Below are 13,851 nucleotides of genomic sequence, written 5' to 3'. Positions count from 1 at the left end.
AACTCTTTGTCAACTCATCACTTAATATGTAATTGTTCTTTTTTTCGTAAAAACAAAAGTGAACAAACTTAAATTACTTTTTATATTCATTATTATTTGTTTGTTTTATCTATTTAACTACAATAACATATTCAATTTTGAAAGAAACCCAGTACCGATGAATATAATTTCAAACTTTCAAGACAATTAATCATAATAGAGTTTTATTTATAGGGTTCTTTTTGATATTGTTATTGATTTAATTTAGTAATCAAGTTTTAATTTTTAATATTATACACAATTTTAAGATGGATACATTTTTATCAGAATGGGTTTTATGGAGATTCTTAGAAATTTCACTGGTTGAAGTCATGAGTCAGTTGGAGCTAGACCACCATGGGAAACCTGGGAGCACTGGACGGCCGTTTCGTCCTAGTACGGGACTCCTCGGCAGTGCGCATCCACGATCCCGCACCTCGCGGGATTCGAACCCAGGACCTACTGGCTGCGCGCGAGCACTTAACCACTAGACCACTGAGCCGGCATCCAACGTTGTCAATGTCTAACTTCAACCAATCCACGAAGTTGCGTCACCGTACACTATTGTCTTCAGTGAGCTGATATCTCACAACAGACCTGGTTGAACTCCACTGGTAACGGCTTCTCACTAGAACTCCAGGAGTATCTCCTGAAGTCAGTCACTAGTGAGCAGTTGATTATTATCACAATCGGTTTTGTGGAGATTTTTAGAAATTCCACTGGTTGAAATCATGAGTCAATTAAAGCTAAACCACCATGGAAAACCTGGATAAATTTTTATTTGCTTGTATCCTAGTGATCATTCAATTTTTCATCTTAATAATAATAATAATAATAATAATAATAATAATTATTATTATTATATATCTATATATTCAATGATTCAATGAGGATGATCAAATACATATTGTTTATTCTGTACAAAAACATCATTGATCACTAGTTGAAACAATATTTGAATGGTATCACAAGTCATTGATTACAATGTTTATATGATTTTTGGAAATGATGACAAGAAAGTAAAACAAAAAAGAAGAAGGCTTGACATTTTTATAATTTGATAAATGTGTACACACCATAAATCAAGTCAACTTTATGAATCATTTTAAACATCAAATTATTATTCTATTTATTCTATTAAAAATAATAATAATCTTCTATAATGTCAGTCTTCAACTATTCTCATAGTTTGTTTTTATAGCTGTCTAGTTTCTATGAAAGTTCATTAGTAGCCAAAGAATATGAAGTAAAACTTTTTTTATACGAAATTTCTAGGATATTTATTAAATAGTTAATTAAATGCTAGTGAAAGAGAATCTTTTCATTTTTCAATATTATATTGAGTAAATAAAAAACATATGAAACCTATTCTACTATTAAATATTTACATGAGATCATATAAAGGAAATTCTTCATTGTAGGTATCATTACCAAGATTTGATTTGATAATTTCGAATAAATTGAGCATTGGATAGACTGTTATAAATAAATTAATATATTTGTAATATCCCAATGAGTAGAAATATTAAATTTTCTGACGTTTTGTGACTTAGTGTAAGCCACTTCTTCAGACAATAGATAACCGAATTAAAATTAATCCAAGTTTAAATAGTACAACAGAACAACAAGAATATTTTGCGATCAATCAAAAAACAGGTCTGAATAAATCAATGTCGTGTTATTTCGGTCAAGGTGTTTCATAAGCGACGTGTATGTAATTTGTGTGTATGTAAGTGTACACTGTTAAGGATGAAAATTGTATGATTTTTATGGTGAGAAAGGATTGAGTTTAATTTGTAATATGGTAGTGTGAATTGTAAATAATATCAGACTATGTGGCTCCGATACGTAGTCCAAGTAGGATGTATAGTAAGGCCTTCTTTTCTATTGAGAGCAGTAGGATTAAACATTATATGGAACGCTTCAGCTACTCTCCTTTCTTTGTAATTGGAAAAACCTTTTTGTAATATTTTGGTATTTTTGAAATCGATTTGGTGGTCGCTGAAAAGGAATCAAATATTTTCACCAATCACATTAAACCACGAATTTGGCTTAGATATGTAGATGATACATTTATTGTGATGAAAAAGGTTCATCTACTATGTGTTCTAAAAATTTATGACATTTGAGAAATAGTAAGTCAACCTATTGTCAAGCTGCTGTGAAGCCCGAAGAAATAAAGTCATTTTGTATGCTTATGTCCATTATCCAATAAAAATTAATAGGAACCGGAATTACCTGTAATAATAAGATTTCCTCTAACTAGATTAAATGAAATGTATCTACAATGGAACCCAGGTGCGTGCATGGATATACAGGTAAGGAGGGAGGAAGACATAGAGACAAATTGGCTAGAACAACAGACTGACTATTGTAGTTGACAGACACACATATTTCATAGATGTTTTTCAGATCGATATCTAATTATATTTGGAATTGTCTTTAACTGAAGTGTGCAAACATCTGGTTGTTTAACTGATTCATCGTATGCAACTAATTGAATAATGGTTGTAAGGTCAAAATTAAGTAAACTTCTAGATAAGGTCACATGTCTGACCCTATCATCTATGCTAATCAGCATTTCCATGCTAGTCCATTTGTTTAATTGTTCATCAAAAACCACAATATAATGTTCTGAGTCCATTTGATAAGACAAACGCCAAACTAAATTTCGATACCGTAAAACCTAGTATGAACATATACATCCGATTTTCAACGTTCAACAAGCATGGAGTGCTCTGGATTCTCAGGTATTTTCTCGTCCATTTAGTGAATGGGTGCTACATGTAATTTCAATTATAGCTCTAATTTCACATTAGTTGCATTTTTCAGCCAGGATGTTTATACGCGCTACACTAACGTGTTGGTAGAAAACGGAGGTAGACAACTTCAGACATTTAAAATAAAACCTCTAGTGAATGCTATACTCTTAGGTGTAACTTATCCACTTAATGAATAGAAAAAATGTCCGAAAATCCAGGGCACCGCACACCTATTGAACAATAGAAAAAAACAGATGGAATACTCCACTTTGCAACCTATGTTCACAATATTTAATATTTAATAACACAGTAAAATGTTTTCACTTGAAAAATAAACCAAAATTCTCCAAATATATGCTGGGAACTAAAAAAATGCACTAATACATTGTTTTTTCTTTACTTTTTCCAGTCTTCTGTCGCTCGAGATAGTTGGATCGTTGTGTTACCGAAAAAAGTGATTGGTGATTTCGTTTATTCCTATGGATCTTCCAGTTGAAAACTGAGCTCAGTAGTATTTAAACTTGATCAAAATACAGTTATGAAATAATCCTTTATTTGAGTAAAGTAAGAACAATGTGGATTGAATTTTATAATTCTAGCTGCAATGAGGCTACTAACCTAGGTGAATCGGGATCAATTTGAATATATTTTGATCGATATACGATTATCATTACTAAGTACTAGACAGATTTGTTACTGGTCATTACTTAGTGGTCATTCAATGTAAATGCATTTGTTCTAATGTAGATTGATCTCGCCTTCAGTAGCTTAGGTTCAACATTTCATACTGTGAAGGTGGGTGTTACAGAATCGAATCATACAACAGACATTAGTCCCTTCAAGATTATAGGTTTGTCGTGTTGGCTATTGCTAGCTAGCACGAAAATTAGGTCAAAGGTTCTCTCCCAGGTACATCAAACCACCTAATAAGGTATAATAACGTTTATTACCATAAATTACCATCACATAGAGTTGCATATACATGATTGGAAATGATATCTATTTTATGGTTATAAGTAAACATTCTCCCACCTTAAGAAATATGACAGACTAATGATTTGTATAAACTGAATAAGAAAAATTGCTACACCAGTTAGTAGTGACTGACATTGAACGGGTTTCAATCTACCGTAAATAAATACAAAGACAATCGTTTACCGCAAGTTTTGATATATGAAGCCAAGAATATCCCGTACACCATTAACTACACATGTTCATCCAAATGGAAAGACGTGAATCTTCTAGCTAGAAGTTATTTAGTGTTACTTACATTAGTTAATAGGATACAGTGGCTATGGAAAGAGTTAATTATTTTCTACTAAAAAAATATAAAATCACAACATTTCAGTTTTTGTTCAACTGTATAAAGAATTGTAAATTATGTAGAACCATAAACTTGATCGATTAGTTTAGTTACCGTAAAATAAGAATGCATCAGTTGATATACTTGTTTATTGGTTGAAACCCATGTCATTTTTTGTATACCTGGTTAGTTTTCTATCATAGAAAATGAGAACAAATTACAACTAATAAGCATAATTATCAAATGAATAATCCTCTAAGTATAAAAAAATGAAGAAAATCCACTAAAAGAAGTTTTATTTTATGGGAGAAATGATTAATAATTGTTGTACATAGCTCTCACAAAAATTCGATTTATCAGTCAAGTACTTATTTTGTGCAACACATTTGTTTATTCATTTCCGATCATGAGAAAGTAATCAAATCTATTATTATTATTATTATTATTATTATTAGCCAGTTAGAAATGCAAAGTGAAAGATAAACAAATACCTTGATTGTAACGAAAAACAAGGAAAGTCAAAAACCAAATAGTCTGCACTGATATACGTGCATATATATATATATATATATATATATATATTCCTTTGTTGGGCAATTTAGTTGTATTCTATAGAAAATAGAACAGTCACAATTTATTGGTCACTGGGTGGTGATCAATGTCATGTGTTTCAAGTCCTTCTTAGTGCAGATTGAATGCTATCGACCAAGTTGCAATGTGGCCAATAGTCTAGGCGACTCAACATTGCGTACACTACCTCCAACCACCATCTTATCTCAAATTAGAACAGTACATAATTTGAACAAGTTACGTTTTATTGCAGCAATATTGTTACCGATTAAAACAACACCTATCACTATCTTATATAAGTCCCTCTAATAATGTAATTTCTAAAATAAAAGTTTATATATGCTAATGAAAAAAGTGATATGAAGTAATTTCTAAACAAATATTATGGAAGAATTCGGTAATTATTTTTATATGTTATACTAACATTTGCATGATATTATTTTAAAAAAGAATTAGCACTTGTCAAAGTTAAGAATCTTTACTAATGATACATGTAATACAGTTAAAACATAAATTGCCCCTTTGGGAACAATTCATTATGTTTGCAATCCCAATGAATTTATTTATTCGTTGATTTATGAGAGACTAACTAGTTTTCGCGTTTCACCAGAATAGTTGAAGTAAATTTTGATTCGCTTCAAAAGTCATCAATTTGCGTAGATGTGTTTTTTTCATATTGATCAAGTTAAGATTGGTCAGCATAACTTTGCCTCTCATGAATATAATTATGTGAGTCATTTCAGCAAATGATTAGTAAACAACTAAGTTCCTTGTATAGTAATCTATATATTTAGGACTGATGTTTGATTGCTAGTTATTAGCCGCTTCATTTATATTCCACTAGTCTATGAATAATTTTGCTGTATATTTCAAGTCTATGTGTTACAAGGATTTTAGTTATGGTTCTAATAAAAAGTTATGGTTTTGGTTATTCGCTTATATAATGGTTTTAAAACAAATAACTTAGTTATGTCATTGTTAACTGCCATTTTATAAGCTATCTAATAATTGTATTAAGCGAATGAGTGGTGTACACATTTCAGACCAACAATTTTCATATCATATTCATTTTAGTAAACTTATTGGTTTGCCTACCAGACAAACACTTAACAAGGTAAATAATCACTAGACAATTTTCAAGACATCATCGATTAGTATTAGAAAAAGTACTACTTTTATGTTGATGCACTCCACTTTCTTTATGAAGTAGGTGAGTCAATAGAGTTACATCGCTCAGTGATTAAGAATCAACATTTTCAGGCAAGAGAACACTGAAAAGTCTGCTCTACTGTTAAAAGACTGCTTTTATGGGGTTTGTCTTTCAGTTTGCCAGATAGCTTAAATTATTGATAAACTATGTCACAGACTGACATCACAAAGTATTGAATAGTCGCTTCGTTTAGTATCAGATTACAAGACAATAAGCATACGAATTCCCTCCCAAAATACTAAAATCAGAACCTTCACGTCCTTTAGCGGATAAGATATATTTAGACCGCTTAACTGGAATTCGGTGACAATAGATGGACATCGGTGCATACTTTAAGTTGACTGTTATTGAAAATATGTACCAATGTTTAACTAAGTGGTTGTGGAAAGCAGTTCGATTTGAAGACAATTTTCATTGCAAACTAGTATCAACTGAAGAATCATCGAGAACCAGTGGACACTCGATGACTGTTTTGTCTAAATGTTAGAACTTCTCAGAAACGCGTACTCACATTCTCATTAGGGATCGGGCGTAGGATTTAAAGAGCATTCAGTGATTACTAAATTCGAATCTGAAGACCTGTATTTCCTATTTAACACAACTACAAAATTTTAGGACAGTCATTTACTTTTGTTAGCGATAGATGTCGCGCTCATGTTAAATACTGAAACTTCAGTCTAGTGCTTCTCCATTTGCAATAATTTTTAATTTGATGTCAGTATTGGAAGAAAATTATATTTAACAAATGCCAGCTTAACCGACTATCATATTCCAGTAAAAGGGTAGATTATATAGATAAAAATCTTGAAGTTATTACACAATAGTAACAAGTGAATTTCAAGATGTTTTTTCTTATATTTTTGTTTAAATGAAATATTTTCAAGTGGACCTTTAACAGAGTTTATACTCATGTTCTTATTGGTCAGTAAAATTTATCTTCAACTGGCAAATTAAGGAAAAAGGATTGCTGATTCTCCTCGCAATGATATTAGAATTATGACTTTTTAATATTACAGCTGATGGTAACCTAACGAAAGAAAATAAATGCATGCCATTCTACTCAAATCTTTGTCTCTGCTCTCTTCAACATGATAACGATAACTGTATGTATGAAATGATGACACAGTATTGTTATATAATGTGGAATATGGCTCAGCACTCTGTGATGTAGGATTATATCTATTTGGAGAGTGCTAACAGTCACACTCAATGATAACTATTATATCACTCACAAAATTCGTAATGAGTCAAACGATGTCTTTGTAAATAAAAAGTAATCGCTTTTAAAATAGTCAGAAGTTGTCGGTAAGAAATCTTGTTTGCATTAGATCTTGTGTTAGTTAACAAATCAGTCTTGTGAGAAGTGGAGTATCTCATAAGATTGGAACATGGGTCAATTTGTATCACAATCAGTTACTTTACGATACACCTATTTTGACCTTAAATAGCCCCTCCTAGAACTTCATTGTTCACCCTGACTGATCACTGAGTAAAAGCCAGTATCATATTTATCTAAACCGTTAGCATATTTTGTAAATTAAAGTGTTTATTGAGAAAAAATAATTTGGTTAATGATCCATTTTTTATGTAAACTGATAAAATCTATATGGAGAGAAATAATAGAAAAACTAAGGTGAACATTGTCGACAAAAATAAAGTTGTAGTTTATTTATTTTATCAATCCAGTTATGAAAATGTACTGCTTTTCAAGTGATAACTTAAAAAAAAGATCAAGTCCAATCTTTAATAAATTAAAGTTCAAAACAAGATTTCAAATTTGATGTCTTAATTTTTACTTAATGTTAACTATGAAATTTGAGTGTCTGTCAATAATAACTAAGGTAATATAAAACTACATGTGTCAATTAATATCAATAAATTATCAGTACTTTCAGACTAAACAGTGAACAGAAATAGTCCAATAAATGTAATGCAATAATAAATGAATAATGCTTATTTATATATGTAGTACGTATGTAGTCGACTTATTTTAGATATACAATTAAATGTTTCATAAAGAGTTAGCTTTTTTTCTGTAAAAAAAGATCAAGTTTATTCACTTAGAATTTTTTCAGATCCCAGTAATGTAAAATATGTGTTTACCAAACACAGGTACATGGATAAAAATTACACCTATCTGTCTGTATATTAGTCTCTTGTTATCTATCAGACAGTTATTGCCAATACAAAAGTTTTTGTGTACACTGAATTTTATGTTAAAGATATATGATGGACATTCGGCATTGATTGGCTTTGAAGTATTAGGATAAACAGATGTACACATACACACAACACATCTAGTTTTGAAAGTTAAAACAACAGGCTTTTTAACATTTTAAGTCGAGTATTGATCTTAGATAGACCATCAAGGAAAAACTGGATGCCCTGGACGGCCGTTTAGTTTTAGTACGAGACGTTTCAGTAGTGCATATCCATGACCTCGCATCCAGTGATCAAACATGAGACCTGTGGTCTTATGCGTGAATGCTTAACCTCTAAAACACTGAGCCAATATCCAACACTTTTTAATCTGGCCCCATTTTCCAAATTAAATGTAACTGGCTGGTTCAGTGAAATTAATTTCTGTTTATCTCATACTACCCTTATATCCTAATAAGTGTCATATACTCAGTAGCAACTATTCTGATAATAGTCTTTTAAAATCTTAGTAAAATGATAGGACCAATGGCATTCAATCAGATCTGGATCAAGATAAATGTTTCTGATGACACTAGATGATTATCGTTCTCACTCATGGGTTTACTGGAATTATAAATCTGAACTACTTAATTTCGACTTAATGATAGCATGCTCGAAGCGAGGATATTAGATACTGGATTTGGTGCTATAATGGGTAGTGAATACAGAACTCTTGAGAAGTTCTAAAATTAAAAATGAAAAAGCTCACCAATGATCTTTAGTTTTCAGTCGCTCATCAGTTAACATCGATTCGTGATAAATAGTAACTACATGATTATCTAATCTGTAGGAATAATGTAACTAAACTTTTATTGAATTTGGATGGAATATTTTTGCCTAGTGTGAAATAAAGTAAATCATTTGTGAGCGTACGAAAGCATGTTGAAAATATTTGATTGATATGAATATCTTAAAATTACAAGTATAAAAATATCACCCAGCTGTTTGCTTATTCTGATATGATGGAAGAAATTTCGTGAATATAATTAATTATTCTAACATTGATGCTCTCATTAGACAAAAGAGAAATGCTTTAAAGGAAAACTTGATTTAAAAAGTACCACATGCATAAGTTTGTAAAGTACGGCTCACGGGTGAATTCGAGGAATCTCTAATAAGCTCAAAAATAGTCGAAGACATTCCATCCAATCATATTTTGGAAGAACATTCCAGAATCTCGACGTATAGTCTCCCTATTAGACAAGTGCTAAAAACCACTGTATGCGGATTGGATAACTATAATGATGATTTCACTTTTAATAAAAACTGTAAATACCAGACAGTTTCGTACCACATTTGACACTGTTTGAAATAGCATTCACTCTCACTCGTCATCTGTCTCCTCATTTGCGACTTGGAGGGTTCTAGTGTTCGAGTGCTCAAGTTGTACGCGGTATATCAAGAATCTAGTCCCTAGATATAACAACTGCAACGGCATCAACTTATCAGGACGTCATTTACCTTTAACCAAGTTGAAGCGACACGAAAACGAATTCTAGAAAGTCTAACCCAGCAAATGAACTTAAATCAAATGGGGATAACAGATGACTCATTCAAATCCCATGTCGATCACATCATTAATTCTATTCGTAAATTTCATTTTGATAGTTTGACTGGTGTTACATTCGAATCGTGGTTAAAGAAATACGAAGATGTACTCAAGGGCGACCTAGAAAAATTTTGTGATGCCGCATAGGTTGGAGTATTGCTACGCAAACTTGGCACAGCTGAACGTAAACGCTACACCAACTTCATTCCCCTCAAGAATCCCAAAGATCATTCATTTGATACAATGGTCGTAATTTTGTTGTCATCTTTTTTCAATATTTGTTACCAATGTCTCAGGTTAGCAAAAGCTGGAAACTATTAGTGGGTGCAATATGCTAGTATAGTAAATCGCGAAATGAGCGTTTTAAATTATCGCTAATTACAGAAGACCAGTTCAAGTGTCTCGTTTTGTATGCAGTATACTGTCGCCTGAAGATGCAGATACCAGAACCGGAATTCTGAGTAGAATTGAACAATATCCAAATATAACGCTACAAGAAGTGACTAGTGAATATCAAAAGTCGATGAACTGAAAACACGACACTTTTATGGCTGAAAATAGTGGTCGGTTACCATACGTACAGGTAATAAATGGCCAGAAAGATTCTTTTGTACAAAAACTGGACAGCGCTGACAAACAGCCTTCATCCTCGTACCGGTTATGCGATGAGTGGCATTACAAGAAGTTTTGCCCATATAAAAATCACTGTTGCACTAAATATCAGCATAAAGGACATAAGGAATTCTGCTGTAAAATGAAGACGTATCGTCGTCCACCGCGATTTTATTTCAGGAGATGTAAACGTCATGAATCAACCAGAAAAGTAATGGTAGCACACACACGAACAGAACATAGTCGACGAAAATATGTAGCCGTCGAGGTTGACGGTCACCATGCTCACCTGCAACTCGACGCTGCTTGCGACATCCCACTCATTAGCCAAAGAACCTGGTAACCCAGGACTAGATTTGCTGAGTCTACACCCATTACTCATATATGCAGTGGCGTGAGAACTAACGAACCAGCAGAGAAGGACCTCAGGAACGTTTTTTCAGAGAAACATAGTCATTAGACAGCAGAATAGACTGTTCAACGTTATTTAATTTATTTGAGTACAAAAATGTTGTTCATAGCATGTTTCATTGTTATACGCAAGAATATCCCGTTTGTAATGTTATTTGATTTTTTAACCTAAAATGGTTACTATCCATAGGTATATTTTCCCAAGACGTAGGTTTCTTAAATGCATATGGGCTCAACAACTGGTCATGGCATTTATTTAATGTTCTGGTGAAAACAGGGTCTCGTGAGTATACAAAATTTACTACACAAAAGTGATTTATTTTCTGAATCTCGGTGTTACCCGCTAACATAAGAAAACAATTTCACAACATTAGACCGAAGAGGCCTTTCAAAGTTTTATTCACATTCATCTAGATTTTTTTAAGAAAAAGCACTGTCACATGTTAGCGAAAGTAGATCTTCATCTCATGTAGTACTTCCCATATAATTAAAATCTTGTAAATTCTTGATGGAAAACAAATTTAAGTTTGAGCAACATCAGAACTATTGGTGCATAACACTCGATCTCAGGAGATATACTTTTATTTATAAGATAAAATGCCCACTATCATGCTGATGAATAAACAATCTATTTTTCAAAAAAGTATACTTTTTCGGTACACAGTTTTGTGAAGATTGTAGAATTTTCATAGCTTAAATCATGAAATGATCTTTGCTAGGCCACCACTGAAAACCTAAGAACACTGCACAGCCGTTTCGTCCTGTCATGAGACCCCGACGTAGTGAATGTTGTACGAATACACTATCAGGAATTGAACCTAAGATCTTTAACCTCGTGAGAAAATGCTTAACTTCTCGATCACTGAGCGGCCATCTAAGTGTGTATATCTAGCTTGAATCAATTCACAAAACTGCTTGTTCATCTTTCATTGCTTGCGGAGTAAATATCTAATAAACCGAAGTGCTGTTAAGATGTATAAAAAGATGATATTTCTGTTAGCAATTTATACTGATATTTTGCCAGTACGATCAAAAATGTTAGTGAAAATTAACTTAAATCTTATATAATGGAGATAGGCGTTATGTAATAGGATTACGTTTTCATACCGTGAAGGGAACAAAATATTGTAGAGTATGAGGACTACATGACCTGTTTATCGGAATATTTCTCAAACTCTCGATCCTTTAAAAGAGTCAAACTTAGATATTTTAAATTCCATCAGTTAATAGTCTTTGTGATAGTTTGATTTAAATGCAAAACCAAGTCAGAAACAATGCAAAATATCATGATATGACCCCATGGTCAACCGGCTATATCAAAGACCTAGTTTCAGATCTTTAGAGCTCATATAATTTCACCAGCTTCTGTCAAGTTAACACTGTTTAGAATATGATAATGTATTGAACCAACTGAGCTATTTAACACTTATTACTTACGATTGACGAAACTTAGTTGATAACCTGGAAATAATTCGCGTTATGGACTGATTTTGGTCGGACAATCACTAAAAACCGTAAGGCACGGATTAATTGTTTCCTTCAGATATAGAACTTCTTATAACTAGATACCAACAAACTTCTCAAGGATTCGACTTGAGCCTCAGTCAGTCAATTACAACGTAGGACCAGGAACATATATGCATCGGTCCAAGTTGCCATACCTCATCAGCACATCAAGACGAATACCGGATTCATAGAGGCAGTTAACTCAATGGTGTAATATATTTTATGTAAGGATATAGTACAAGAAGAAAGAATCAATTTGTAAAAAGAAAGACATGAAGCGATTTTAATCTCATAGTTTAAGGGAAGACAGAGAGTGTATACACTTACGCCATTGTGATCGATTCTGAGCCATGTGATAAAGTTTAAATTCCTGTCAGTTATGATTTATCCCTAGGTTTTTCCTTTTTTTAACAAAAGTGTGATACGAAAAATTTCCTTCAGGATTGTAAATAAGTTTTCAATGTTAAATGTTTACTAGAGATTACAGAGACGTAACTACCATGAATTACTTGTCACAAATTGAATAAGAAGCTGAAAAAATTATAAGGAAAAAAATTTAATATCAGATAGGTTTTGTGGATATTATAGTAATTTCAATGGTTAAGATCATGAGTCAGTTAAACCTAGACCACCATGGAAAACCTGAAAGCACTGGACGGCCGTTTCGTCCTATTTTGGGACTCCATGGTGGTCTAGCTTCAACTGATTCATGATCTTAACCATAGAAAAAAAATTTGTCAAAATACTAAAAAGAAAATAAATTCACTTTGATGATAAAAGGTGAATTAATCACATTTGTTCAACCTTGAATATTAATGTTCGCACATGAATTTAAATAGCAAACTATTTGCAACAGAATATCAAAGAGAACCATAATTTAAATTCTATTTTCATTATCTCCTTACTATGTTTCATATAAAAACAAAATATGATTCTTTCATTTCTCTGCTTAATTGAATATGATAACAACTACACAGATGTTCAATAATATTCTAATCAAAACTGTAAAACCCGTAATTTTTAGAATTCATTCAGTTGGTCTATAATCAAAAAAGATTTAGGGGATGAATCAACGGTATGAAGTACAGCAAGTTTCAATTCACAGTGTTCCAGTTGAATAAACATACAAGTTAAGGGAATGGAATGTTGATGGTTGTTATGAATGTATTTGTCAACAACAATGTAGGTAAATCTGCCGTGCTGGTGTACATTCATAATCGCTACATTAAATTTATTGTAGATCTGTTACGATTTTTTACTCGTAGAAAACTTATTTATACTTGCGTGAAATGGAACTGTCGGTTTCTAGCTAAAAAGTTTGATAATTATACACATACAAACCAATCGATTAGCTACCTCAATCCTATTAGATAGCCTCCATGTTATCAGAGCAGACAGAACTGAATCCGATTCTTTGATACATTCGGCTAGGAATTACAATATATGTATAAAACGGTATGTTCTGGATTCTAGTACTAATCATTAGTTTAAATTACAAATAATCGGTCAGCTTTGTCTTCTAATGTCAATTCACCTGAGCTTTGCCTTATTAATTTGCTTCAGGTAAGTAATTCTTAGTCAACCTCATATCATAGTCTCATAGGCAGTCACCTGATGTACTATTTTTATAGAAATGAAAGACGATGATTAAATTATAACAAAGCAGATACATTTCGGTACATTTTTGAGTAACCCATTTAGATTTGAAGCG

At 32.3% G+C, this 13,851-nt stretch overlaps 1 protein-coding gene across 2 annotated transcripts in view; it reads right to left on the bottom strand.

Moving 5' to 3' along the window:
• Nucleotides 1-13,851, bottom strand: part of MS3_00004756 (uncharacterized protein) — a 143,105-nt gene that overhangs the window by 112,746 nt on the left and 16,508 nt on the right. Inside the window, exon 1 of one of the 2 annotated variants that reach the window (XM_051212724.1) lies at nucleotides 1,407-2,370. The exons of the other annotated variant lie outside the window; for it this stretch is intronic. The gene's annotated coding sequence lies outside the window, so the exon portion shown is untranslated. Of the gene's footprint in view, nucleotides 1-1,406; nucleotides 2,371-13,851 lie in introns of those variants that run through there. 2 annotated transcript variants of the gene reach the window in all.

Source organism: Schistosoma haematobium, chromosome 1, assembly GCF_000699445.3.
Source record: "Schistosoma haematobium chromosome 1, whole genome shotgun sequence".
In the NCBI taxonomy this organism is placed as follows: Eukaryota; Metazoa; Platyhelminthes; class Trematoda; order Strigeidida; family Schistosomatidae; genus Schistosoma; species Schistosoma haematobium.
This window is presented reverse-complemented; position numbering and strand designations above follow the sequence as displayed.